Genomic DNA, 26,144 nt, shown 5'->3' with positions numbered 1-26,144 from the left:
CTGTGCAGTATGAAAGCTACTCTAACAACAGTTTCCAGGGTCAGGGCCTATGACCTTAGGTTTACTGAGATCACCATTCTCATTCTTTTTTCAGAATTTGAATAAAGAGAAGGATGCTTTCTTAAAGGAGAAAAAGCTAGTTTGCTTTTATTACCTATATTTTAAAATCACTGATTACATGATTTAGATGTAAATGTGACCTGATTCTGATCACAGTTACAACTATTTTACACTGGTCAAATTCCATTCACTTCAAAGGAGCAATTCCTGTTTAAGTGAAATCAGAATTAAATTCCTAGTTAAAGTGAAATCAGAATTAAGTCCACAATATCTCTTCAGTGTCTGACTCAGTACATGGACTTTCTGCACCAGATATTTACTAGCCACTACAAAAAGCCAATCAATGCATAGAACACTAGGTGAAAATAGTGCTACTTATATTTTACTAGATACTGTAAAACAGTTCATACTATTTCACAATACTTGCATAATATAGCTATCATTTTCTTTCATTAGATGCTCTCCTGACAGTGCCAGTCCTCTTCCTTTAACCATCAAATGCTTGTTTTTACTTACCACTACGCATAAAAAATGCTGCGTGGCTCAAGGAATTATACATTACACTGCTATCTGCTGTATTTTATGTAGAAATATTCATCTCCTTGACCAGCATGAGATTTTCTAATCCCAAATTTACATCTTACCACATTAGCCATATTTTCAAAAATTATCTCAGCTGAGATCAGAAGAGAGAAAGTGTTTCAACACAAACATGCTATAGCAAAACAAAAATGTGATTAATACAGGGCGTGGGAGGAAATTTAAATTTGATCAATGTTGTGCCAAAAAACAAAACAAAACAAAGCCTGTCTCAAGAACTCAAAAGCTAAACCAAATTCAATGCAACAGCAGAGGAGACACTGAAATACAGGGAATGACATATACATTAACTGGGATACATTTCCATGAAGTAAAAGGATGACATAAAGAAGGTGCAAAGATGGGCGTTTACAAATCCTCACCATTAATGGAACCTGGCATTAAATACATTACATTATACACCATATGGACACAGATGCCTCAGTTACGGAAAATAAACATGGCACATGTATTTTGTACATGGCAGGAGACTGGAAGTTTATATACAGCTGGAATATAATCAATGGACAAATTATCCATCAGACCCAGCAATTCTTTTGATATTCAAACAGAGGGTTTCAGGACTTTCAGATGTTTTTTTAAGAAAAGAATATGGCTGTACAGCCAATTACACATTATACCAAGAATACTCCCTCTCCATGTGGAAATCTGGACTCCCCTCCATGGTTTCTCTTCCATTTGTACATAGCAATGAGGTTTTGCCGCATGTGTAATTGCCGGAACTCCATACATGCCTTATCTGACATGAGTCCAATGATATGACTTGGTGCCAAGAACCTATGGACCTCTTGATGACTGCCAGGCCTCTGCTGGGAAAGAGTGTATATATGTGCACATCCCCACCCATTTCAGGGCAGAATTCTGCCTGAAGCAGGTAAAACTTGAAGTTTATTTTGGCTATGTGTGCCCCTCCAGCTGTACAAAGAAACTCATTTTCAAGATAAATGGGGTTAGATAATGACTATTAACTGTATTATTGCAGTGCCTACAGGCCAAGATCCCATTTATTCACACATTCCTGCTTCTGCTATAGGTCTGTAGTTTGGCTAAATACTTTATACTTGCTGATGCACTTCTGTGAATATGTTTTGTGCAAAAATGGTTCAAGTCCCATGTACTGCATTTAATATATTCAGATACTTGTATCTTGCATCATTGGTGCACCTATTTCTGTGGGAGAAAATTGGCACTTGACACAGAAACTCAGATTGAGCATGTCTAGTAACAGAACAATACAAGTGCTACAAACCTCCTAGTAATTTTGTAAATGCACATAGGGAATCCTCTCTTTTCCCATAAGAGTTAATCTAAGCATTCACAGGATCTAAGGATTCACATCAGCTGTCCCCTGCCAACTATGCAATCATTTTACAGTACAGAATACTCCAAACTAGCATACAGGTCCCCTACAGGAGAATCTTACCAGGCTTTACAATGGTAAATGTAAAAGACATGTCTTGAAATGTGCATAAGTCATAATCTACTAAAGCTGTGGTCTTTACCCATACTAAGTTGCTCATAAAATGCCAAATTAATTGGTTCCTGCAACTGGAATACTTTTAATTTTGCTCCACCTCTGGTTCAGTTGAGGTACAATCTTCTTTGTGAGATCATCCACTGAAACCAGATGAACAGAGAACCTTACAGATTTTTTTTTTGGGTGGGGGATAGGTGTTTTGTTTTTCTCTTGCAACTCAAGATGGTCATTCAAATAGTTTCAATCATATTCGATTTACATACATTTAAGGTATTACAGATAGGAGAAATTGGGTTACCCACATTTACAGCTACAGTATGTATTTTAATTAGGTTTTGAAATGTAATGAACTGGTGCTTTAAGATTGAAAACCGGAAAAAAAAATATTTGCAACAAACCTAGAGGTCCTTTTGCAAGTCTGTATTAAAGAAAAAAAATACAAGTAATATCCTAGAAGAACTTGTGTGGTAAAACCTTGAAATTAAATTCTGCGAATGTGCTATGGAACAATCCCAAGAGAAACCTTATCTGTATTTAATATTCAAATAAATACTCTTTTCCTGCATATAACAATAGCTATATCACATTTTATTTAATTTACTTGTATAACACAGTAAGTATCATAAGGAATAACCAAAAAGTAAAGTCACTGTGCTAACAAGAATAAATAGACATTACAGCAGACATAATGGAAAATGCTGTAATATAAAGGCAATAGTGGAAAAAGTGGGGGGAGGGATAGCTCAGAGGTTTGAGCATTGGCCTGCTAAATCCAGGGTTGTGAATTCAATCCTTGAGGGGGCCAATTAGGGATCTAGGGCAAAAATCAGTACTTGGTCCTGCTAGTGAAGGCAGGGGGCTGGACTTAGATGACCTTTTGAGGTCCCTTCCAGTTCTAGGAGATAAGTATATCCAGGGCCAGTGCAACCATTTAGGCGGACTAGGCGGTTACCTAGGGCGCCGAGATTTGAGGGCGCCAAAAAGCACCCCCAATTTTTTTTTAAATGGTTGAGCAGCTGCTGCTGCTGGGACAGAGAGGGAGTCTGAGCTGCCGGCGGCAGCCCGCAGTCCAGGGTGTCCCCTGGGTCAGGGCGCCACCGTGGCAGCCGGCAGCCCAGGGGCGGGGGTCCCCTGGCCCAGGGAAACCCCGGGTTGCCGGCTGCCGCGGAGGCACACTGACCCTGGGTCAGGGTGCCGCTGCGGCAGCCGGCAGTCCAGGGTATCCGGAGGGGGTGGCAAGCAGCTCCCGTGGAGCTGCCACAGTTGTGCCGGCAGGCGGGCAGCTACTTGCGCGGCTCCAGTGGACCTCCTGCAGACACCACTGTGGCAGCTCCACCGGAGCCGCGGGGCGACGAAATTGCCGTCCGCCTAGGGCGCTCAAAACCCTAGCGCCGGTCCTGAGTATATCTCAATTAATTAATTAATTAATTAAAATGAACTGAAGTATGTTTTAACTTAGTTTTCAAACATTATCAGAGGTTGACTGGCTTACGGCATGCATTACATATTACAATTTATTGCAGCAGTAATTATTTTCCTTTACCATAAAAAACATTATTATTAGAATATATTCCTACATACATGTTCCAGGGTGGTTTTTGGAAAAAGATGCATCTCCTTACTTAATATCTCTAGCTGTTGAAATTGACACAGCTAACTGAATAAGGAACGATTTGCTCATATGAGATTAAGGATTAAGCCTGTAATATTCATGAGCATCAGATATACCCACCAGCCTTATAACCAAATCCATGTCTCGGTTACTTCTGAGCCCTTACTCCAAAAAAATTCCACTCATTTCAAGGACTTCCACAGAGAAGTTTGGCTTAAATATGACTGAAATACAAAACAAAATCTTAGAAACTCAGATAAGAGAAACACAATGATGCAATTTTGCAAGACTAATTCTAGATGAATGACCAAGAGAAAAGCCCTGATACCTCCAAGCATAAGACATATTGAGACTATCATGTGATAATATCACACATACAGAGCACATGGCCACAAAAGCAGAGCATAATTCATAGTTTCCATCTTGATCCTGAGAAACATAGGAACAGAGTTGAGACATCCTATGCATGAAAACTACCACTGCCACAAGAGAAAGGAATCCAAGTGTGGAATTCGCAAAGATACAGGGATCAAAATGTGAAAGAACAACTGAAACAGATTCCTGATGGTCTTTGGTGCAATACTGGTGTAAATCTATTTCAATTAAATAGGAAAGATTACTACTTAGAGAACTACTATATTTGTAAATAACTGAAGAACTAATAAACAATTCCCCCCAAAAAACATATTGAGTAACAAGACAATTGTAAATCACTGTTTGCTCACCATGGGATTTCAGATGAGTTTAAGAGAAGATAATGTTCCACAATTCATGGTTTCTTCTTCTTCTGTTTTGAGGACAAGATGTGACTATCTGATCAGAAGGCTATTGGGTCTCAGAGACTGCACTTTTGTCAGTAACTGATGTAGGAGGAAGAAATGCACTCAAACACACAATCATCTTCTTACTCAAAATATAAGGGATTTTTGGTGATTAATAAAAATAACTATTTATAATTATCTTAGGTGAAAGGAAAACAAGCATTATTTTCAAAATGTCCAATGAAAAATTAAACAATATTTCTACTATTAGAGCTAGTAAATTATTTCTGGCAAATGTATCTGGCAAACTTATGTAATTTTTTCTGCTTCTAGAATTATTCATGATCACATGAGGGAAAGGAGGAGTTAAATTGTACAAATAAAACATTCTGCCTAATTAGGGATGAAATTCACTATGTATAACAGAAGTGAGTGTTTTTATATATAACAGAGACAGGGTTTTTTTTAATCAATCAGTCCCAGAGAGAGGAATGCTATAGGGTTTTTTCTATGGCCATCTCTGCATTCATGGGATGCAACTAACCAGTGTTCTGCATTAGGATTCACATCATATCACTTTTATGCTAATCATATGATCAGGCAAGGAGACTGAGTAAGAAGAAACTGTGAGCGGATTTTAAAAAGCTGCAGTCCCAAAAGCATTTCAAAGTAAACTTTTTACAAAAAAGTGATTTGAACGCAGATAATGATATTCAGAAAATCTATGGGTTGTTCAACCTGCCTGAATACTTGGCTCTTAGATCCAAGAATGATCATCTCACAAAGCTGATCCTGACACAGTGGATAGAAAGCCTTTTTTGGCTTCCGCTTTATAACGTGCATCTTACATACAGAGGGCAAAATTCTGCTCTCCATAAAGCCAATGTAATTCTGGAGTAACTCTTCTGAAATCAATAGAGTTACTTTAGATTTAGGCACACAGGAAAATACAGGAATTATTTGGGCAACCTGTTCTAGGAGATTGTTGCTTTTGTACTTAGGCCTTTGGTTCTGTGCACAGTCCCCAAGAGGTGGGGGCAAGATGATGTGATGCCTTCTTCAGTTCCTACAATAAGGTCAACACATAGCAGCAGTTTGCACCAGTTTTCAAGAAGGTTTATTCTCTGTAGCAGAAGCAAGTGTGTAATATTTTTATGGGAGCTTTTACTCAACTACCTAATTATTGTCTGCATTATTAAAAAGAGGAGCTATGGATTATGAACTCATGGTAGATTATTTTTTAATGTTCACAAAACAGGAAAATATTTGGTAAAATTGTTTTGTGAATCAAGGTCCATTGCACTGTAATACATGCCACATATTGAAATAGCATTAAGTCAACAGAACATTGTTGTGAGTGACAGCATGTCTTAAAGATTATTGGACAAATTTTAACCCTACGGTAACTCCATTTATGACAATGAAGATACACCACAGCTACATTTGGTTCAGTGTGTCCAAGTGTTACTGACCAGAATATGGTGAAAAACTACAGTCCTATAAAGTTACAATATTTACATTTCATTTAGGGCTAGAATGAGCCTAACCCTGAGTGAGGAGTAATTGCTCTGCTCCACAAGTATCCCTGGGAAGGAATCATTATTTGGACAGCCAAAATTTCTCTGCTATTCTTCTCTTATGCCAAATGGAAATAAGTTTCTATAGTCCTTGAAAGAGTGCAGCTTACTTCTGTACTGTCCCTGGCCATCACGTGAAGAGAACGAGGAGCAAGACCATGGCTCCAATCACTACACATTACAGCAAATACCCAGAAAACAAGAGCCTGTGCTCTTTAACATAGTAGCATCGAATAGCTGTGTAGACCAAGCTACTATGTTAAAGAGCACAGGCTCTTGTTTTCTGGGTATTTGCTGTATCACAATCCAAGATGCAGAATTTTTATCCTATTCTGTATTTAGATGCTCTTTTATCTCCTTGAATTCATCTGTAGCTTGTCATTAAAGGTTCTGATGTATTTGTTTCCACCACATTTTTGTTGGATAGGTTTAATTTTTATTTTTTTTTAGCACAAGTACACTTGACTGTCAAACTTTCTTATATCTTAGAGTTTATCGCATCAGGTCAGGGTTGAGGCTGATCACCTATGCTTTAAATGGGCTTTTTCAATGGTTAAACAGAGAGCTACAGTTTCCAGGGCTGTCAATTCAAAACCTTTCAACATCACTAAATTCACTGTTCTTAAAAAACATCCAATCATCCTCTTGTCTGTCCCCTCCCCCACCCTACCCTAAAATAAACACCAATAAATCCTTTGCTTTCCTCTGAAGTTTATTTAATCTAAACTGAGCGCAGTATTAGCTTCCAGGACATCATCAGACTCTACAATATCAGGTCCATTGGGGCGGGCCTCTATATTTGAGTTAATGACCGCACCCCCTTCACACCACTTTCCACTACAAACAGACTGGCCAACAGATGCTACTGTTGTCAACGTACAGAAGAAGCCAATAAGAAGTCAGCATTTTCCTGCACATATCTCCTGTGCCAAGAACAGGGATTATACAGAGATGATTCAGATACCACTGTGTAATGGTTGGCTAATACTGTCTTTTTAAGCAATGCTCAACAGAGCAATGGAGTTTCTTTCCATCCAGGTGTGAGTATAAACTGCTCTTGCCAGGCTAAGCAGCACAGAGTTAACCTCCACATCCCAAGTCCTAGAATTTGAACTCACATTGTCACAATTGCAGTGTGTTACACTGGTACTATGCCAGCCCTTTCAGAACACACTCCTAGACACTCTTTTAAACATTCATTCCCTCCAAAACTGCAAATTAACCAGCTCCTCAAGCTTTATGCACTCACTGATAGACCAATTCTCCCACTCTAATATATGTTTAAAAAATCTTTCAAATCATATTGTTAGATTTATTCCTCATATGTATCTTTTTAAAAAATTGTTAAAAACATGTAGAAATAAAAAAAAGATTCTATTAACCAATAAAGAATATATGTACGATTTCAAGCTTTTTCCCCCAGAGGTCAATGCACCAATGCCATTTCAACATCCTTGCAGAAAATGGCAAAATCTGCTATGATGCATATAATACAGTACCCCTGAATCTAAATGATTCGCTCATTTGAAGATTTAAACTTCATCAAAACAAAAACGTGCACATTATTCATACAAGGCTACCGTGTGCGATTTGCATGCGATCAAAACTAAGGGCTTGTCTTGACCTACCTCCAGCTCACCTGCAGGTTTTCCCTTAAACATGTTTCATGTTCACCCCTCAACCAACCTCTATTAGTGTTAAAAGCATGGTAGCCACCACACTCTGAGCTAGAAGGAAGACCTCAAGGGAACTGCAGTGAAGATGTGCAATCACAAGTAATCACCACAATTGTGAAGATATCTCCAATCTCTTCCCAGAAGCCCCTGACTGTCTATCTACCTCTGCTCAGCTCCTTCAACACCTTTGCTGAGATTTTGGCTTGCAATTTCTGTTTCTCTAGCTTCATTCATCTGTTTTTTGATAGAGCAGAACAAGCCCTTATGTCACATTGCAGTCACTTTGCCGTATGAACACACATGGATGTTGGTATGGCTTTGGGCTGAATTGAGCAAAACCCACAACTTTAAGTGTACAAAGAGAACAAAGCAGCATACCGAGTTGCGGCACTATGAATCTTGGGATACGCACTCAGTTTGTGTATGTGTTGGGGGGTAATTATACTCCTTCCTACTGTCCAGTGTGGCTGCATAGGAGCTTGTCACACCCTTAGTCTTGTGAATTTCAGAATTTAAACCACCTTATATTTCTTTCCAAAGTTAGCAAATGTTTCAAGCTCTGAATTAGTTTATTAATTGAATATATAACACTTTTAATGTTATGTGATGTAAAAGCAATTCTTTTAATCTAACTGCCTAAAACACTAGGATCAATTTTTATATTTTAAGTAAAAATCTCATTTATCTCATTTACTGTGACAGATTAAGCAGCACTTGAGTTCTCATCCTTTCTATCTCGCTGTGTGATGTTACTTGCACAGTTTTTAGAAAGGTACCTGCACAATAATTGTTTTGTACTCACATTTTATAATGCCAATAACAGTTGCAATTGTGATAGGCATTATATGAAAACTTTGGTAGACTAGGGAGAGGAATGTAGTAAATATATACAGAAACAAAGTGTAATATTTTATTACACTTCAGCACTAAAAGGTAACATCCATATAGCATGACTGGTTCATAAGACTATGTCAAAGTAAATGTGGGTATAAGTGAAGTAAAATATTTTATGTTTTTAGCACAAAATTAAAGACAATGAGGAACAGGAAGAACATGCAGAACAACATGGCAATGAGGTTGTATAATATAACCTCCACAGTTACATTATATATCTGAATATATCTATCTGTGTGTAGGAATGTATAGTGCCTGATATTCAATCAAGCCATCTAACAGTTCACACACTTTTTTGGGAGAAAAGTATCTAATATCCAAATTAACTGGTGTGTAAGTCAGCAACTACTAATGGAATACAGTGTAATTTGCCTTAAGCATCTAGTCAAAGGACACACAAAATTTGGTTGATTAATGGAGGTTGTATTCTAGTCCATGTGGAACAGAACTGCAGTTCCAATGTTTGGGGAGTCTTTGGAATAATCTTTTTAGACAGGAGGTCATTCAAAAAGAGTCTCCAACAGGGCCCGCCCGGGGGGGGGGGGCAAGTGGGGCAATTTGCCCCAGGCCCCGGGCTCCGTAAGGGCCCCCAAGAGAATGGGCAAGGCTCCCGCCCTAGCCCAACCCTGCCTCTGCCCCTCACCCGGCGCCTCAATGGATCCAGCAGCGTCCCTGAACAGCAGTGCACTGTAGCTCCGGCAGGACTCCTGATCTCTCAGCCCCGCCCCCTTACATGTGGTTCTGAGCAGGGCGGAGCTCAGGAGCCCGCCAGAGCCAGGCCCCACCGCTGTTCAGGACACTGCTCAGGGCCGCCCGAGGGGGGGCAAGAGGGGCAATTTGCCCCAGGCGCCGGGCTCCGCAGGGGCCCCCACGAGAGTTTTCTGGGGCCCCTGGAGCGGGCTCCTTCACTCGCTCGGGGGCCCCCAGAAAACTCTTGCGGGGCTGGGCCCCGGAGCTTCTTCCGCTCCGGTCTTCGCTGGCAGGGGAAGTCCTTCAGCACCGGGCAGAAGGAACCCCCCGCCATCGCATTACCACCGAAGCAGGACCTGCCACCGAAGTGCAACCCGGTCTTTGGCGGTAATTCAGCAGCGGGAGGCCCTTCCGTTCAGGGACCCGCCGCCGCCGAAGTGCCCCGAATAACCGAGGTGGGGGCCCCTGCCACCGAATTATCGCTGAAGAGTGGGCTGCACTTCAGCGGCGGGTCCCGCTTTGGCGGTAATTCGCCCGCGGGGGGCCCCCGCCGCAGGTCTTCGAGGCACTTCAGGGGAGGATCCCAGAACGGAAGGGCCCCCCGCTGCCGAACAGGGCCGGCTCTAGACATTTCACTGCACGGGGGGCCCCCTGCTGCTTGCCGGTCCCACGGCTCTGGTGGACCTCCCGCAGGCGTGCCTGTGGGAGGTCCACCGGAAGCCGCCTGCCGCTGATGGCCCCAGGCCCCCGGAATCCTCTGGGCGTCCCTGACACTACTGCATTACAACGCACTAAGGCTCTGGGTGAGCGGGGGCGCCTGGGTTATGGGGCCAGAGCGGGGGGGGTTGGCTAAGGGGCTGGAAGTCCTGGGGACAGTCTGGACACCGGGCGGGGTCAGAGGTGGTGGGGGGCGGTCAGGGGACAGGGAATGGGGAGGTTGGATTGTGGGCATTCCGGGGGTTTGTCAGGACTCAGTGGGGGGTGGATAGGGGTCAGGGCAGTCAGGGGACAGGGAGCGGGGGTGGGGTCCCAGGGTGGTGGTGGTGGGTCTCTGGGGGACGGTGAGGGGGCAAGGAACATGATAGGTCGGGGATTCTGAGGGGGGTGGGCAGTTGGGGGGCAGGAAGTAGGGGGGTCAGACAGGGGGCAGGGCTAGGCTGTTTGGGAGGGCACAGCCTTCCCTACCCTAAAGCTCATTCAGCAGTTGAGGCTTGCAGAAGAGCCAAGCTGTTAGCTTTTCCATTAGGGCTACCATCTGTTTTACTTCTCAAATGCCAAATTATAGTCTATATTTAATTTCAGTGCTATAGGGATATTCATGTCAGGGGAGAGTAGCTTCATTTAAAATTAGCCACTGGGGGAGGGATCACATGAGAAGAGTAATATCCTGCACCACGTACCTCCTTCCCGACCCTACCAAAGGAGACACTTCCCCCTCCCGGCATTCCCTGAGGCTTCAGAGGATTTAATTCAGTGGTTCTCAGACTTTTTTGTCCTGGTGACCCCATTCACATAGCAAACCTCTGAGTGCAACCCCCCCCCCACACTGAAAACACTTTTTTATATATTTAACACTATTATAAATGCTGGAGGCAAAGCGGGGTTTGAGGTGGAGGTTGACAACTCGCGACCTCAAGTAATAACCTTGTGACCCCCTGAGGAGTCCCGACCCCCAGTTTGAGAACCTCTGGGTTAATTTAATTTTAGCACCCTGTGTCCATTCACATGCATGTGCTATTTTGAGCATGTCAGTTTTCACAACATAGGCTCAGCCCAGATTCTGGAACAAGCTCAAATGCTCAGTTCGTGGAGTTTGTACATAAGCTATACTAAAGACAAACCCATAGTAACCATCTCCAGTTTGTGAGGGACCCCATGGAGCCTGTCTCTAGGAAACAGATAAATGCATGGAGGTTAAGTCCATTAATGGCTATTAGCCAGGGTGAGTAACAAATGGTGTCCCTAGCCTCTGTTTGTCAGAGGGTGGAGATGGATGGCAGAGCAGAGATCACTTGATCATTACCTGTAGGTTCACTCCCTCTGGGGCACTTGGCATTGGCCATTATCGGTGGACAGGATACTGGGCTGGATGGACCTTTGGTTTTGACCCAGTATGGCTGTTCTTATGTTCTAACCTAAATGAACCCAAAGTTATGGAGACAGATATAAGTCAAGGAAACCAGCAGAGTGTGAGAAACCTGGAAAATCTCTGACTGGATGGGCTCAGGCGTTTGGTCACAAGTTGAGGTGGTTCAAAAGTTTTGGATTTTTTTAAGCAGAATTTTTAGTGTTTCTTTAAACAATCAAGCACAGCAAGCAGCAAACATTTGGCCGCACACTTCTGAAACCCCAAACCATATTCAGGTTTTGGCAGACTAATTTCAGCTTTTTAATTAAAAAACCACAACAAATTTTGAAGGAAAGCAGACATTGTCCATGATTTTTTTTCTGCTTTTTAAAAACCCCTAGTTTTCGATCAAAAAAAAAGTTTTGACGGAAAATATTTGTCCAGCCCTTTTAATGAGCTTTAGTGCCTTTTAGCACTAGTTGATGCTGAGAACCAGCGATACCTTGTAAAGAAGTTTTCTCAAAGCTGGATTTGTGCTGAGATGCGGAAGGTTTATTTTTCCCAGGGCTGCCCCTGGCAGGGAGCAAGTGGGGGCAATTTGCCTGGGCCCTGCAGGGGCCCCCACGAGAATATAGTATTGCAATATTTTTTATGGAAGGGGCCCCCAAAATTGCTTTGCCCCAGGCCCCCTGAATCCTCTTGGTGGCCCTGGTCTCCTACAGGTTTTTGGTTCTCCCCCTCGTTTTCTTTTACTGTGGCAAAAAGCTGACAAAGGCTGCTGTCTGTGTGCGTGAGAGAGAAATCAGTCTAAAATGGGGTTAAAACCAGTAAAGCATGTCAAAACTGAATAACTGCCTCATGGAGGTGGCAAACAAGGCATTTTCTAGGACATTGGGTCACTTTGCAAAAGAATATGGACCGTTAAGGACACTAATTCAAGTGGTTTCCTTGTGTATTGAGCAATAACCTTCAAATTAAAGGCTCAGAGGTGCATGGGTTCCTCAGGGCTTGTCTACATCAGAAAGTTGCAGCGCTGGTGAGGGAGTTACAGTGCTGCAACTTTGAGGGTGTACACATCTGCAGGGCATCACCAGCGCTGCAACTCCCTGTTTGCAGCGCTGGCCGTACTCCCGTTTTGTCTCGGGTGTAGAGGATCCAGCGCTGGTGATCCAGCGCTGGTAATGCAATGTAGACACTCACCAGCGCTTTTCTTGACCTCCGTGGAATAAGCAGGTATCCCAGCATACCTGAGGATACCTCTCTGGTAATCAAGAAAACTCCTCTGCCCTGTGCTCACCTGACCCCTCCTTTAAATGCCCCGGGAAATTTCAAAAATCACCTTCCTGTTTGCTCAGTCAGGCGTGGAGTGCAATTAATCAATCAATCATTCAGCGACCATGCCTCCACGCAACAAACGAGCCTCAGCATGGACCAATGCAGAGCTGCAGGATCTAATTAGTGTGTGGGGAGATGAGGCTGTTCAAACACAGCTGCGCTCAAGAAGGAGAAACTACGATACCTATGGTCAGATATCGCAGTCCATGATGAGAAGGGGCCACGAACGGGACGCCTTGCAATGCAGAGTAAAAATTAAGGAGTTGAGGAGTGCATATTGCAAAGCCCGTGAGGGAAACCGACGCTCAGGAGCAGCCCCCACAACCTGCAGGTTTTACAAGGAGCTGGATGCCATTCTTGGGTGTGACCCCACTGTGAATCCTAGGAGCACGATGGAGAGTTCAGAGCAGGGAGAATTGGGGGATGGTGTAGAGGATGAATACAGTGATGCTACTGGCGTTGAGGGGGACACCCCGGAGTCTCAGGACACAGGCAGCCAGGAGCTCTTCTCTAGCCCTGAGGAGACTAGCCAGTCCCAGCAGCTGGAAGCGGACGTTGATGAGGAAGCTGAGGATCGTGCTCGTGGTAAGTAGATTACAATGCTTTGTGATAGCAGGATTCTCGTTATGGCTGACTGCATGCATGCCTAAACGTGGAATAGCCCATTGATTTGATCTATGACATCTGTGTAATCTGCCTGAGTAATCTCTTGAAAAGTTGCAGCTAGATCTTGGGCAATGTGCTTTAACAAGTTTATAGGTAGAGCCACCGTGGTCCCTGTCCCGGTCAGGCTAACTCGTCCGATCCACTGTGCAGCGAGGGGTGGGGGGACCATGGCCGCACACAGGCGAGCTGCATAGGGGCCAGGGCGGTATCCGCATTCCTGTAGAATACCCTCCCGCTCTTCCTTGGTAACACGCAGCAGTGATATGTCTGGCATTATGAAAGCCTGTGGATAGTTTAGGGATAATTGAGGGCAGGTAGCTAGAAGCACGGCTCCCCAGCGCAAGGCGGTCTGTTTCCTCTGCCCCAATCCACCCCCGCCCCGCCCTTCCCAGCACGTAGGCATCCAGGCGGGGTGCTTCTTCCTCGCCGATACCCCCTTCCAAGCGTGAAACCTGCCCTGCGGTGTGCTCTGTCCGTCCCCACCCCCCCTTCCAAGCGGGAACCGTGTCCGCGGGGTGCTTCTTCCTCGCCGATCCCCGCTTCAAGCGTGAAACCTGCCCTGCTGTGTGCTCTGCCCCGTCCCCCACCCCCCCCTTCCAAGCGTGAAACCTGCCCTGCGGTGTGCTCTATCTGTCCCCCACCCCCCCTTCCAAGCGTGAAACCTGCCTTGCTGTGTGCTCTGTCCGTCCCCCACCCCCCCTTCCAAGCGCGAAACCTGCCCTGTGGTGTGCTCTGTCCGTCCCCCACCCCCCCGTCCAAGCGCGAAACCTGCCCTGCTGTGTGCTCTGTCCGTCCCCCACCCCCCCTTCCAAGCGTGAAACCTGCCCTGCGGTGTGCTCTGCCCGTCCCCCACCCCCCCTTCCAAGCGTGAGACCTGCCCTGCGGTGTGCTCTGTCAGTCCCCCACCCCCACTTCCAAGCGGGAACCCTGTCCTGCGGGGTGGTTTTTCCTCACCCGGCCCCCCTTCCAAGCAGGAACCAAGGCATCCCACTAACATGGGAGAATTTTAAGCAAAAGTACTCACCCCACTGCTAGACATGTCTTAGCTTTCTTGAACTCTACAGTGTTATGTGAGGTATGTGAGAGGGATGCTACCTACAGTTTCCAGTGTCCTTCAAAAGTTGATAATAAACAATGATGCCCCTGTGCTTTACATGTCTCTATCTCTATTTTTTCTAGGCAACTCGAGTAATGCAGCTGTGTCACCGGCCTCACGTAGATTGCAGAATTTGAGGCGCAATCCTAGGAAATCAAAAGAGGAGCTGATCAAGACCGTTCTGAACCACTACAACAGGGAAAGTAGGAAGACTGAGGAGTGGAGAAAAAGTTTACAGGAATGGAGGCTGACTGAAAGCAGGAGACAGGAATTGTCTGCCAAAAGAATAGCCAGGCAGATGATGAGACTCCTGTCTCGCCAAACCAAGTCTTTTGAGTCTCTTGTAGCCATGCAGACAAATATCTACCGTGATAGCCCACAGCCTTCCCAAAGCAGTGTTCCTTGTCCCCCTGTGTATCCTCAAAATAGCTTTATGCAGCACCCAGTTCCTTATTATCATCAGCTGCCCCCAACACCTATAAGATCACCTAGTAACCAAGATATGTTTAATTCTTACCCAGTGCACTCCACCCCCATCATTCTGCAGCAAAGTAATGGTGAGTTGCATCAGACGGTTACAACTGAGTAAAATAGGAAATAGTAAAACATCTGAATGTACTGTGAACTACCCATACCCCCTTTCCTGTTTTTTCACTGTATGACAAATAAAAGGATTTGGTTTGTATTTCTTTCCCTATGTTTTATTGGTGATAGAAATGGTTAATTATACACAGCAAGGTAAAGCAAAGCACAACACATGCACCAAACATTACTGCTGGCTCTCAGCATCAAATTGCTCCCTTATAGCATCCCTAATCCTTGAAGCCCTTCCTGGGCCTCCCTATTAGCCCTGCTCTCTGGCTGAGCAAACTCATTCTCCAAACGTCTAACCTCGGAGGTCATTCCTCACTGAACCTTTCACCTTCCCTTCACAAATATTAGGAGGGTGCAGCACGCGGATATAACAGCGGTAATGCGCTTTCATCAAATCTAGCTTCCGCGAACAGACTGCGCCAGCGGGCTTCAACGGCCAAAAGCACGCTCCACAGTCATTCTACAGCGGCTCAACCTGTAGTTGAACCGTTCCTTGCTCCTCTCAAGCTTCCCCGTATATGGTTTCATGGCCATGACATTAATGGGTAAGCGGGGTCTCCCAGAATCACGATGGGCATTTCCACTTCCCCTACTGTTATCTTGTGATCTGGGAAAAGGTCCCGGCCTAAAGCCTCCTGCACAGGGCACTGTTCCTAAATATGCGTGCATCGTGCACCTTTCCAGGCCATCCAGAGTAAATGTCAGTGAAATGCCCACGGTGATCCACAAGCGCTTGCAGAACCACAGAGAAGTACCCCTTGCGATTATATACTCCGATGCCAGGTGGGGTGGAGAGATAATAGGAATATGCGTCCCATCTACTGCCCCTCCACAGTTAGGGAAGCCCATTTCTGCAAAGCCATCTAAAATGTCCTGCACGTTCCCAAGAGTCACGGTTCTTCTTGTCAGTGTTCGATTAATGGCCCTGCAAACTTGCATCAGCACCATTCCAACGGTGGACTTTCCCACTCCGAACTGGTTCGCCACCGATCGGAAACAGTCTGGAGTTGCCAGCTTCCAGATTGCAATAGCCACCCGCTTCTCCACAGAAAGGGCATCTCTAAATCTCATGTTCATGCGCCGCAGGTTGGGGGCGAGATCATCACAAAGTCCCATGAAAGTGGCTTTCCTCATACGAAAGTTCTGCAGCCACTGCTCGTCATCCCATGACTGGAGGACGATGTGATCCCACCACTCAGTGCTGGTTTCCCGAGCCCAAACGCGCCGGTCCACGGAGCAGAGCACGTCTGTTATTGCCACTAGCATTGTACTGTCTGCATATTGATGCGATTCAGTACCATCGTCCCACTCCTCAATGTCAGTCACACGCACATTTAGCAGCCTAAGGATTAGATCAACAGTAAGGCGAGATGTGCTGGCAATAGTCCATAGTAAGGTATCAGTACCTGAGGATCCATCTTGAAAGATAATGCAGAAAAACCCGCTTTAGAGTCACAATGCTGCCACAGTGCTCGCATGTGTACCAAAGCAACCCCTGGCCGTTGAACAGGAACAGGAAGCAGAAGGACAATCACACTCTTCCCTTCCCCTTCCCACAAGCCCCAGCGCCGCTTGGGACGAGGTGCCCTGTGGGATAGCGCCCACCAATGCATCACTCCCAACAGCGCTGCAGTGTGGCCACATCTAACAGCACTTGCAGCTGCTGCTAGCAGTAAGTGTGGACACTCTGCCAGCGCTGGCCCTATATAGCTGTACTATACAGCTATAACAACCAGCGCTGTAAAGTTTTAGATGTAGACATGGCCTCGAGCAAAGGATCTAACATTGTAAACACATTTGAATAACAAAGTTTTTTGTCTGTTGGGCCCTTAGCTAGATATAGGAAATGCAAAATTTAAATTGTCCATGACAGTTTCCCTTTGGCAGAGCAGCATAATCCCCTGGGCCTTGATCAGCCTTGCTTTGGTAAAACACACAGGAAGAGTCCCAGGCACAGAAAATGTTTGCAAGGAGACTCCAGCAAAGTCTGCTGGGTTTGCCTCCACAGGTATTGACACGGAGACCAAGACGAATCACACAGATCCGCTGTGCTTCTGCATTAACTCTAACTCCCAATGCAACTCCCACGCCCCATCTTTGCAGCACCACTCCATTAGACCCACGCTTTCAGCGACTCCTCTTGGTTATGGCTGACTAGAGTGTGACTCACACAACAGATAATACAAGCCAGGCTGTATTGCATTTTCCAGGAAATTTCCAATGAGCTGAACACAGGGACAATGTATTTTCCCAGATCCCTGCCTACTTCCCCTCCCACTACGCTCTTTTGAATCCAGAAGCAGTGTCACTGGGGTACATAGGAAAAGGGGATAATGCTAAAGAGGCTGCCAACCACCTTTTCCACACAGGAGGGTCCAAGTGCAGCGTTGCACTCTCCAAGAATATACCTGGTGCTGGTGGAATGACAGACTATCTGGGCCCACAGTCCTTTGGAAACAGTGGCCATTACACTCAAATGCTGCCTTGGCTTCCTAAAGCTGAGGGCTTGTCTACATCAGAAAGTTGCAGCGCTGGTGAGGGAGTTACAGCGCTGCAACTTAGGAGGTGTCACATCTGCAGGGCACACCAGCGCTGCAACTCCTGTTTGCAGCGCTGGCCATACTCCGTTTTGTCTCGGGTGTAGAGGATCCAGCGCTGGTGATCCAGCGCTGGTAATCAAGTATAGACACTTACCAGCGCTTTTCTTGACCTCCCGTGGAATAAGCAGGTATCCAGCATACCTGAGGAAGCCTCTGGTAATCAAGCTGGTCTCCTTCCCCGGCTTGCTCTCCCGCGTTCCCGAACCCCGAGCAAGCAGGTCTCCTTCCCTGAGGTTTGCTGGGTGGTTCCGGGAACGCGAGAGCAAACCGCGGCGAAGCTGGTCTCCTTTCCCGGTTTGCTCTCTCGTTCCCCGAACCCCCGAGCAAGCAGGTCTCCTTCCCTGCGGTTTGCAGGGTGGTTCGGGGAACGCGAGAGCAAACCGCGGCGAAGCTGGTCTCCTTTCCCGGTTTGCTCTCTCGTTCCCCGAACCCCCGAGCAAGCAGGTCTCCTTCTCTGCGGTTTGCAGGGTGGTTCGGGGAACGCGAGAAGCAAACCGCAGCGAAGCTGGTCTCCTTTCCCGGTTTGCTCTCTCGTTCCCCGAACCCCCGAGCAAGCAGGTCTCCTTCCCTGCGGTTTGCAGGGTGGTTCGGGGAACGCGAGAGCAAACCGCAGCGAAGCTGGTCTCCTTTCCCAGTTTGCTCTCTCGTTTCCCCGAACCCCCGAGCAAGCAGGTCTCCTTCCCTGCGGTTTGCAGGGGGGTTCGGGGAACGCGAGAGCAAACTGCGGCGAAGCTGGTCTCCTTCCCGGTTTGCTCTCGCGTTCCCCGAACCCCCCTTGAAGCCGCCCAACAGCGCTGCAGTGTGGCCACATCTAACACCACTTGCAGCGCTGGTTGCTGTAAGTGTGGCCACTCTGCAGCGCTGGCCCTATACAGCTGTACTAATACAGCTGTAACAACCAGCGCTGCAAATTTTAGATGTAGACATGTCCTGAGACTACTGCGTAAGCAGTAGTCCACTAGAGAGAGAGAGAGAGAGTGTGTGTGTGTGTGTGTTTTGCAATTCCAAGATTTGGGCCAGATTGATTTTATTCCCTCATAATATTTTATGGTTATTAGCCTGCAATAAATTTTACTTAAATTAGGTCTGGATTAAATATGGCAAAAAATGGAAGGGTGCCAAATCTACAGTATATCAAACCTTTGGATTATTTGTGATTTTTTTTTTTTACTGTTACATTTTGTAACAAGACACTATGTGTTTAGTTTAGGAAGGCCCCTGCCTTTCCAGAAGGCCAAGGGAGGGTTTGCAACATTGAAAGCAGATACACACTGCTGGTCTAGTTCGGCTGCACCTTAACAGCTGTTTTGTTTTTTATTTAGAGAGAACAGTGTTGCCACCATCTGTTTTGAAGAGGGGGAAAAAAAGAGTTCTGTCCAAACAAGTTAAAACAGAAAGGACTGAAGGGAAAAAAAAAAATTAAAAAAAAAGCAAAATGTTAGAATGGAAACATGGTCAGCTTGAACAGAAAATAAAATCAGGAATGAAATGGCCCAGCATTTAAAATGGCTTTACAATCATTGTCTAAACAGCATCTGTAACAAATAAGCAAGAAAACATGAGCCTTCACCACCAAGGAGGGAAGTTCATAGTCACTTTTTCAGAAATAGTCTGAATCAATTATACAAAGACTATATGCACAACCTCTGTTTCCCTCATCAAAGAACATTGTCTGAAATTATATTTTTCATAAACAGAGATGGTGGGTAGAAATAAGATAACTGGACTAGTTATTAAAACACAATTATTGACTATTTCCTATATTAATGCTAAGATATAAATGATTCCATTCTAGCAATGCATATAGGCGAGCATACTAAGTTTTCAAGTCTAGTTTGAAGACATTGGTCTGCCTACAATTTGACAAAGTCAAATTTGACCAGCTCTGGATCAGTTGACAACGCTATACTATAGTATCCAGATTTAAAGTGTCATGTTGTCTGGAGTATACGTCAAGCGCAGCTTGTTAACATAATTAAAAATTATTTTGACAAGTTCGCCTGCTCTCAAGTTATTAACAAAACCTTGTCTGCTCTCAGTGCTCATCAGGACTTGGAGGCTTGTATGTCAGAGTACACTGTGAGAGATCATGGGGATGGGGAGGGAAGGCAAGCAAGAAAGAGAGAAACTTGGCTTTCCATTTTTATATCTGCATCATCTTAATTGATCCCAGCAGAGTCTCTCATTCAACCAGCTTATTGACAAATGAACTTGGAGGATGTTACTTTCACTAGTCGTTGTTTTCAACCGTGGCTCTCAATCTTTTCAGACTACAGTATCCCTTTCAGGAGTCTGATTTGTCTTGTGTACCCCCAAGTTTCAACTCACCTGAAAACTACTTGCTTACAAAATCAGACATAAAAATACAATAAAAGTGTCCAGCACACTATTACTGAAAAAATGCCTACTTTCTAATTTTTACCATATAATTATAAAATGAATCAACTGGAATATAAATATTGAACTTACATCTCAGTGTATAGTATGTAGAGCAGGATAAACAAGTCATTGTTTATATGAAATTTTAGTTTGTACTGACTTTACTTGTGCTTTTTATGTAGTCTGCTGTAAAACTAGGCCAATATCTATATGAGTTGTACCCCCTGAAAGACCTCTGTGTACACCTTAGTTGAGAACCACTGATTTACAATACTTTGGGGCATGAGAAAGAGCCTCTCCTTTTCTCTAGAGGAAAATGTTAACCCTTAACACTCAAGTACTTGAAGTTCTATACACTTCATTCCAGAGTTATCAATACATCTGTACATTGTTTCACATTTTATTTTAAAAATCAAGTCTCCCTAACACAGAGGTACTGCCTATAAATTGGTAAGACAGATATTGTTCCACCTGCAGCATTAATGTTCACTGCTTACTGTGGGAATGTCACATTACTTGTTGCTATTCAGGGAGAATCAGATGCTAAGCCCAGTATTGAAATTTTGCTGTCCCATTCTTCCACATACTAAGTTTTAGCCATGTATAAAGATCCTTTTTACATACATTCTGAAAAACCATTAAAGAAATACTGGGATTAGCTTTCTAGCAAATTATAAAAAAGCAACATGTAATGCAGGACAAGTTTTTTGGGGGGTACTTGAAGAATGGCACAACAACTAAGGGCAGTCATAGGCTATGATACTGCAAAGACTGGTATACATGCTTAGTTTTATTCAGTGGGATTACTTTGTAAAGTTAAGCATGTACCTACGTTTTTGCAGCATGCAGTTACTGGATTGTTAACTTTACACACAAGGGGAGGTATCTAACAGCTTGGTTTGGAAAGAAAATGTACAAGAAAGCATTATCGTACTCAGCTCATTGCTTTCTGTTGATGTCTTTAGGTTGTCTGTTATTACTTCAGTGTCTTGACAGGAAATGCCTGCACTGCAAGAACACTTGCCTTCATGTTGAGATGTTTTGACTTTATGCCTCAAATAAATACTATGATCTATTACAGAAAGACTAAGATCTGAACTCTTTCACTAGAAGTTCACAGAATTATTCATAGAATTATTCATAGCAGCTTGTTGGTCTATTGGGATTAGTCAAAACTTAAAAGGAAACCCAATATTTCTATTCTAATACTGCATGCACAGCTTTCCAGCGATTATTAAAAACAAAAGCACTGTGCTTTCCTTTACACAGGTTGGTTTGAAATTAATTGTCCCAGAAAGAACTAAAATCCACTAGGTCTTATTTACTGCTGGAACATAATTCATGAAAATTGTATTCAACTTAATAGAATTCCCAAGAGACAAAAGAAAGGAACAAAGACTTGGGGAAGGGGAAGGTTTGTTCCACAGCAATTATTTAACACTGTATAGTTTGAATTCTGTCTTTTTCCTTTATGAGAGGAAGGTGTACAGTTAAGATTTAATGCTTAATGCAATCACAAATCAAAACGTAAATTAATATTCTGGGCTTCCTATAAATCTCATTTAGATGAGTATTTAAAGTTGTCTCTACAGTTGTTTTACCATCAGGTTCACAATAAGGTTTCCATTCAAAAGCCTACATTCAGTTTATAACATATGGGTTTTAAAAAGTGAAACCTAGCTCAGATGCTCTATTCCTATTTCCACTAAATAGAAAAAAAAATAGGTACTACTGAATCAATTGACACAAAATTGTTTTTGTCACCATTTTTAGACTTTCTTGAGCACATCAGCTAACAAAGATTTCTAAAAGCTAAATTTGTCTGGTTATCTAAACTAATTGCTGCCTTTTTGACATATAAATAGATATTACAGTTAGATGTTTTATTTTCTTATCACTGAAAATGACTTTGACGGAAAGTTATAACTTCACTGTGTCATAAGGAAGGACCCCATAGATACGATACGTCACTGGAAGTGTCACATATGATGTCCAGTGACACAATACTTCCACTGAAGTGAAATCCTTCAAAAAATGATAGGACTTCAGTGCAACTCTCATCAGTGGCAGAGTCATTTTCTTTGCCTTTGGGTCAGAAGGCTATATCACCAAATATTTCAAAGCGCATCCAAAATAAGAACTCACAAAAGCATGCTTAAAGGATAAAATGCAGATTCTCTTCTCAGTACAGAAATACAAACCATGAGTAATTCAATGAATAAACTTAAAGAAATTCTTTTAGTGTAAAACTGGCCTAAATGAAGGAAGAATCATGCCATAAGATTGTTAGAAGAAATCATTAAAATCAAGGACATTTCGATTTAACCTTAAATTAAATTAGGCTTGTGACGCTGGCAGACCAGGTGCCAGTTCATGCCAAGGCCTCGGGCCTCACTGTATGCTGACAAATATATAGCTGGAAACCAGTCTGGCTCACCTGTAGGTTACTATAGTTAACAGATACACCTCTACCCTGATATAACGTGACCCGATATAACATGAATTCAGATATAACGTGGTAAAGCAGTGCTCTGCGGGGGCAGGGCTGCGCACTCCAGCGGATCAAAGCAAGTTCGCTATAACACGGTTTCATCTATAATGCGGTAAGATTTTTTGGCTCCCGAAGACAGCATTATATTGGGGTAGAGGTGTATTAGTGTTATAAGAGTGTGTTCAGCATATAGACTTCATGAAATGCCTGTAGGATGCTGCATGTATTAATCTTACTTATAATACCTCTATCCCATAGTATAAAGTGATATTAAGTGTTTGCATTGTAAATCTCTGTAACTGTGTGACTCAAACAGGAAAAGCAGCATTATTTAAAGTGAAGTGCTGGTCCTGTACACAAGATGGCCCACTGAAGGCAAATGAGGCATTGCATAGCATCAAACGACAGAGAACTTGTTGACTACATTCCTCATTCCCTCCAAGAATGGGAGAACTTCACATGAACTGATCTCATCGGCTTGAATTCTGGGGTGAAGGGAATAAAAATCCCTGACGAGGAGAAACTGGGTCTCTTTATGCTATCTGGACTTTCCTAAACATAAGCAAGAGCTCCCCATGCTACCTGGCATGGGTCAACCCTAGAGGACATAGTGGTTTATTATAGAAGCTTATATAACCTGTTTAAATATAAAACTAACTCATTTGTGCGTGTGTTTATCTGCTTTAACCTTATAAATAATTCATATGTTTTTCTTAATAAATCTTTAGTTAGTTTATTACAGGACTGGGAATAGGCGTTGTCTTTGGTTTGAGATCTGAGTGCAATTGACCTGGGGTAACTGACTGGTCCTTCGTTGTGATTTCTGGTGTAAAGTAACCATCTTTCACATAGTCCAGCTTCCCCAGAGACAGCTCAAGGAGACTGTCTTTGACTCCACTGTAAGACTGTCATAGTGCTTTAGTTATTCACACGTGTTACTGGGTTGGTGAAATCTAATTATAGAGTATACAACCAATTTGGGCTTCTGCCCTTCTTTTTGATAGTCTGTCCAGTCTGCCAGCGTGATGGGGCCGAATTAATTTCTCATGTACCTTTTCTGATTTCACTAGAGTTATGTTTGCTTTCAGCAGGGCTGCATTTCACCAAAGAGAGGCAAACAACCCAGCCTTGCTGCAATAATGTGAAATGGAGTAACTTTCAGACAGTTTAGGATGTATGCCCATTGGCTCCACCTTTCAGCAGTCTACAAGACCACAGCTGACTAAGCCTGCCAGCTGTGACAATATCCAAGTGAGTGTCTACAGTGCAAAAAAAAAAAAAGCATGTTCTTAACTTGTATTAGCTAACCTGTGTTAACTAACTTAGGTTAAAGCAGCAAAGAGTCCTGTGGCACCTTATAGACTAACAGACGTATTGGAGCATGAGCTTTCGTGGGTGAATACTCACTTCATCGGATGCATGTAGTGGAAATTTCAAAAGAGGTGTATATATATGCAGCAAGAATCAGCTGGAGATAACAAGGTTAGTTCAATCAGATAGTATGAGGCCCTCTTCTAGCAGTTGAGATGTGAACACCAAGGGAGGAGAAACTGCTTTTGTAGTTGGCTAGCCATTCACAGTCTTTGTTTAATCCTGAACTGATGGGGTCAAATTTGCAGATGAACTGGAGCTCTGCAGTTTCTCTTTGAAGTCTGGTCCTGAAGTTTTTTCGCTGCAGGATGGCTACCTTTACATCTGCTATTGTGTGGCCAGGGAGATTGAAGTGTTCTCATACAGGTTTTTGTATATTGCCATTCCTAATAGCTGATTTGTGTTCATTTATCCTTTTACGTAGGGACTGTCTTTGCTGCTTTTACAGATCCAGATTAACATGGCTACCCCTCTGATACTTAACTTAGGTTAAAACAGCAGTAACAACATGGCAACTTGGCTTTTAACTCTGGTTAGCTGCTCTGACACTGAAATTTCAGTGTGGAATTCTGGAAGGCAAAGTCTAATTATCTGGGCTGGGCTAAGGATCACGACCTTCTGACCAGATTGTATGAGGGTCTGTGTTGGGGAAGGCAGGAAAATGTGTGGCTGCAGAAAGTCTCACACAAAAGCTACACAGTCCCTGTGCTTTCTTCACTTGGATTGCTTACTCTTCCCTCCTCAGAAAGACTCCAGTAAGGGAGCGAGGAAAGCTAAGGAGGAGGCAGACTCATGGTCCCATCACCCCTCTGAACCTGCCTAAGCAGCAAGGCTCACCAAGGGGAACAAGCTTTCCCATCCTAACAGATGAAGAAGATAATTTATCCCCTCTGCACAAGGGAAACCCTAAGGAGATTGTGATTCTCTGAGCTACAGCCTCTCTGGTGATCCTTCTGGGGCAGCACTGATCTGCAGTGTCCTTCAGTCAAGGCTGTATCTTAAACAAACATAACCCCCCCCAAAAAAATGTTATCTTGCCCACTGTGTCAAAATGGCAAAGCTGAGCTCAGATAAATACATTTAAAATCAAGTAGAAGAAAATCATTGAAAATTGTGAGCTGCAGCATTTATATGTTTAACTTTTTAGTTCCTATTAATGTGATGAAACAGCCATACAGTGGGTTTTGGAGATTTTTGAAGTGTTAGACAGTTTGACCACTGTTTTAGATATTCAATGGATCCAGTTGTAGCTCTAGCTGAAGTCCACGACTGCATCCATTGCCTAATAAACTCCTCTTCCCCCAATCAACTTGTAAAGCTCAGCATAGACTAAAGATGGTGCCCTCAGGCAAACAGTTAAGAAGTTAACAAAATTTAAATTCTCTAGGGGCCTGTTGAATGTATTCTTTTTTTCCCAAACAGTTCTTTGAGTTTATATCAAGTCTAATTGATTTTTTTTTTTTTAAAGCATGGGATACTCCCGCCTCTCAGTTCAACATTTGGTCCTTCTTCTTTGTAGCTAACAGCAGGAGATGAATTTATAAATTGTTTAAAAAGTTCACAGTTAATGAGATGAACTCATGCAAATTTTAATATTCAGAGTTTACTTTGATTAAAATACAAAAACTTTTCACGTTAACTCAAGGATTTTTTTTTCAATTCAGACAAGTTCAGAGCTGGAGTGCCACTTAATTTAGTGTTTAATCAGTAGAACTACTGTGGCATTGGCTGATTAGCCTGGCTCAACTGCTGCCTGCTCAATTTTTCCCCATAATTGCAGGATATACTTTATTGTGACAGGGCTTGAACAGTGGAATTCCAATATGCTATACATCAGGTTCCCTATTATTGGATTAGCTAGATGTGGCATCATTACCGCTGCACTTTCATGCCTATCATTGATCGCATCGTTCTTTCTATTTCACAATTAATGCAAGTCAGCTGGATTGATCAATCTTCTTCTGATGAGTGTGGGCCACAGTCAATATATTCTTATGGCTGTGTGTTACTGATCCGTATGTTTTATAGCGGTGCCTAAGGATTTGTCATTCTGGCTACAGAGTCTCATTTTTAGATACTACTGCTCTTAGCTAGCTTCTTAATCATTCAGTGTTTATGAATTACAAATGTAACAATAAAAAAGAAAATAAGAAAGAAACGTTTTCAAATCACACAGTTGGTCATCTCAGTAATTATT

The 26,144-nt window shown here is 43.5% G+C and overlaps 1 protein-coding gene and 1 long non-coding RNA gene across 10 annotated transcripts in view; one reads left to right on the top strand and one right to left on the bottom strand.

Moving 5' to 3' along the window:
- The window catches only part of RBFOX1 (RNA binding fox-1 homolog 1), a 2,538,143-nt gene that overhangs the window by 628,626 nt on the left and 1,883,373 nt on the right, over window positions 1–26,144 (bottom strand). The window lies entirely within an intron of this gene.
- Window positions 10,068–26,132, top strand: LOC115658478. The gene is made up of 3 exons (XR_004002300.1): window positions 10,068–10,150; window positions 23,668–23,827; window positions 24,693–26,132. It is a non-coding gene; the product is annotated as an uncharacterized LOC115658478 (long non-coding RNA).

The sequence above is a fragment of the Gopherus evgoodei genome, chromosome 10 (assembly GCF_007399415.2).
Source record: "Gopherus evgoodei ecotype Sinaloan lineage chromosome 10, rGopEvg1_v1.p, whole genome shotgun sequence".
Classification (NCBI taxonomy): Eukaryota; Metazoa; Chordata; order Testudines; family Testudinidae; genus Gopherus; species Gopherus evgoodei.
The sequence above is the reverse complement of the archived record's forward strand: the minus strand, read 5'-3'. Positions and strand labels throughout refer to the sequence as shown.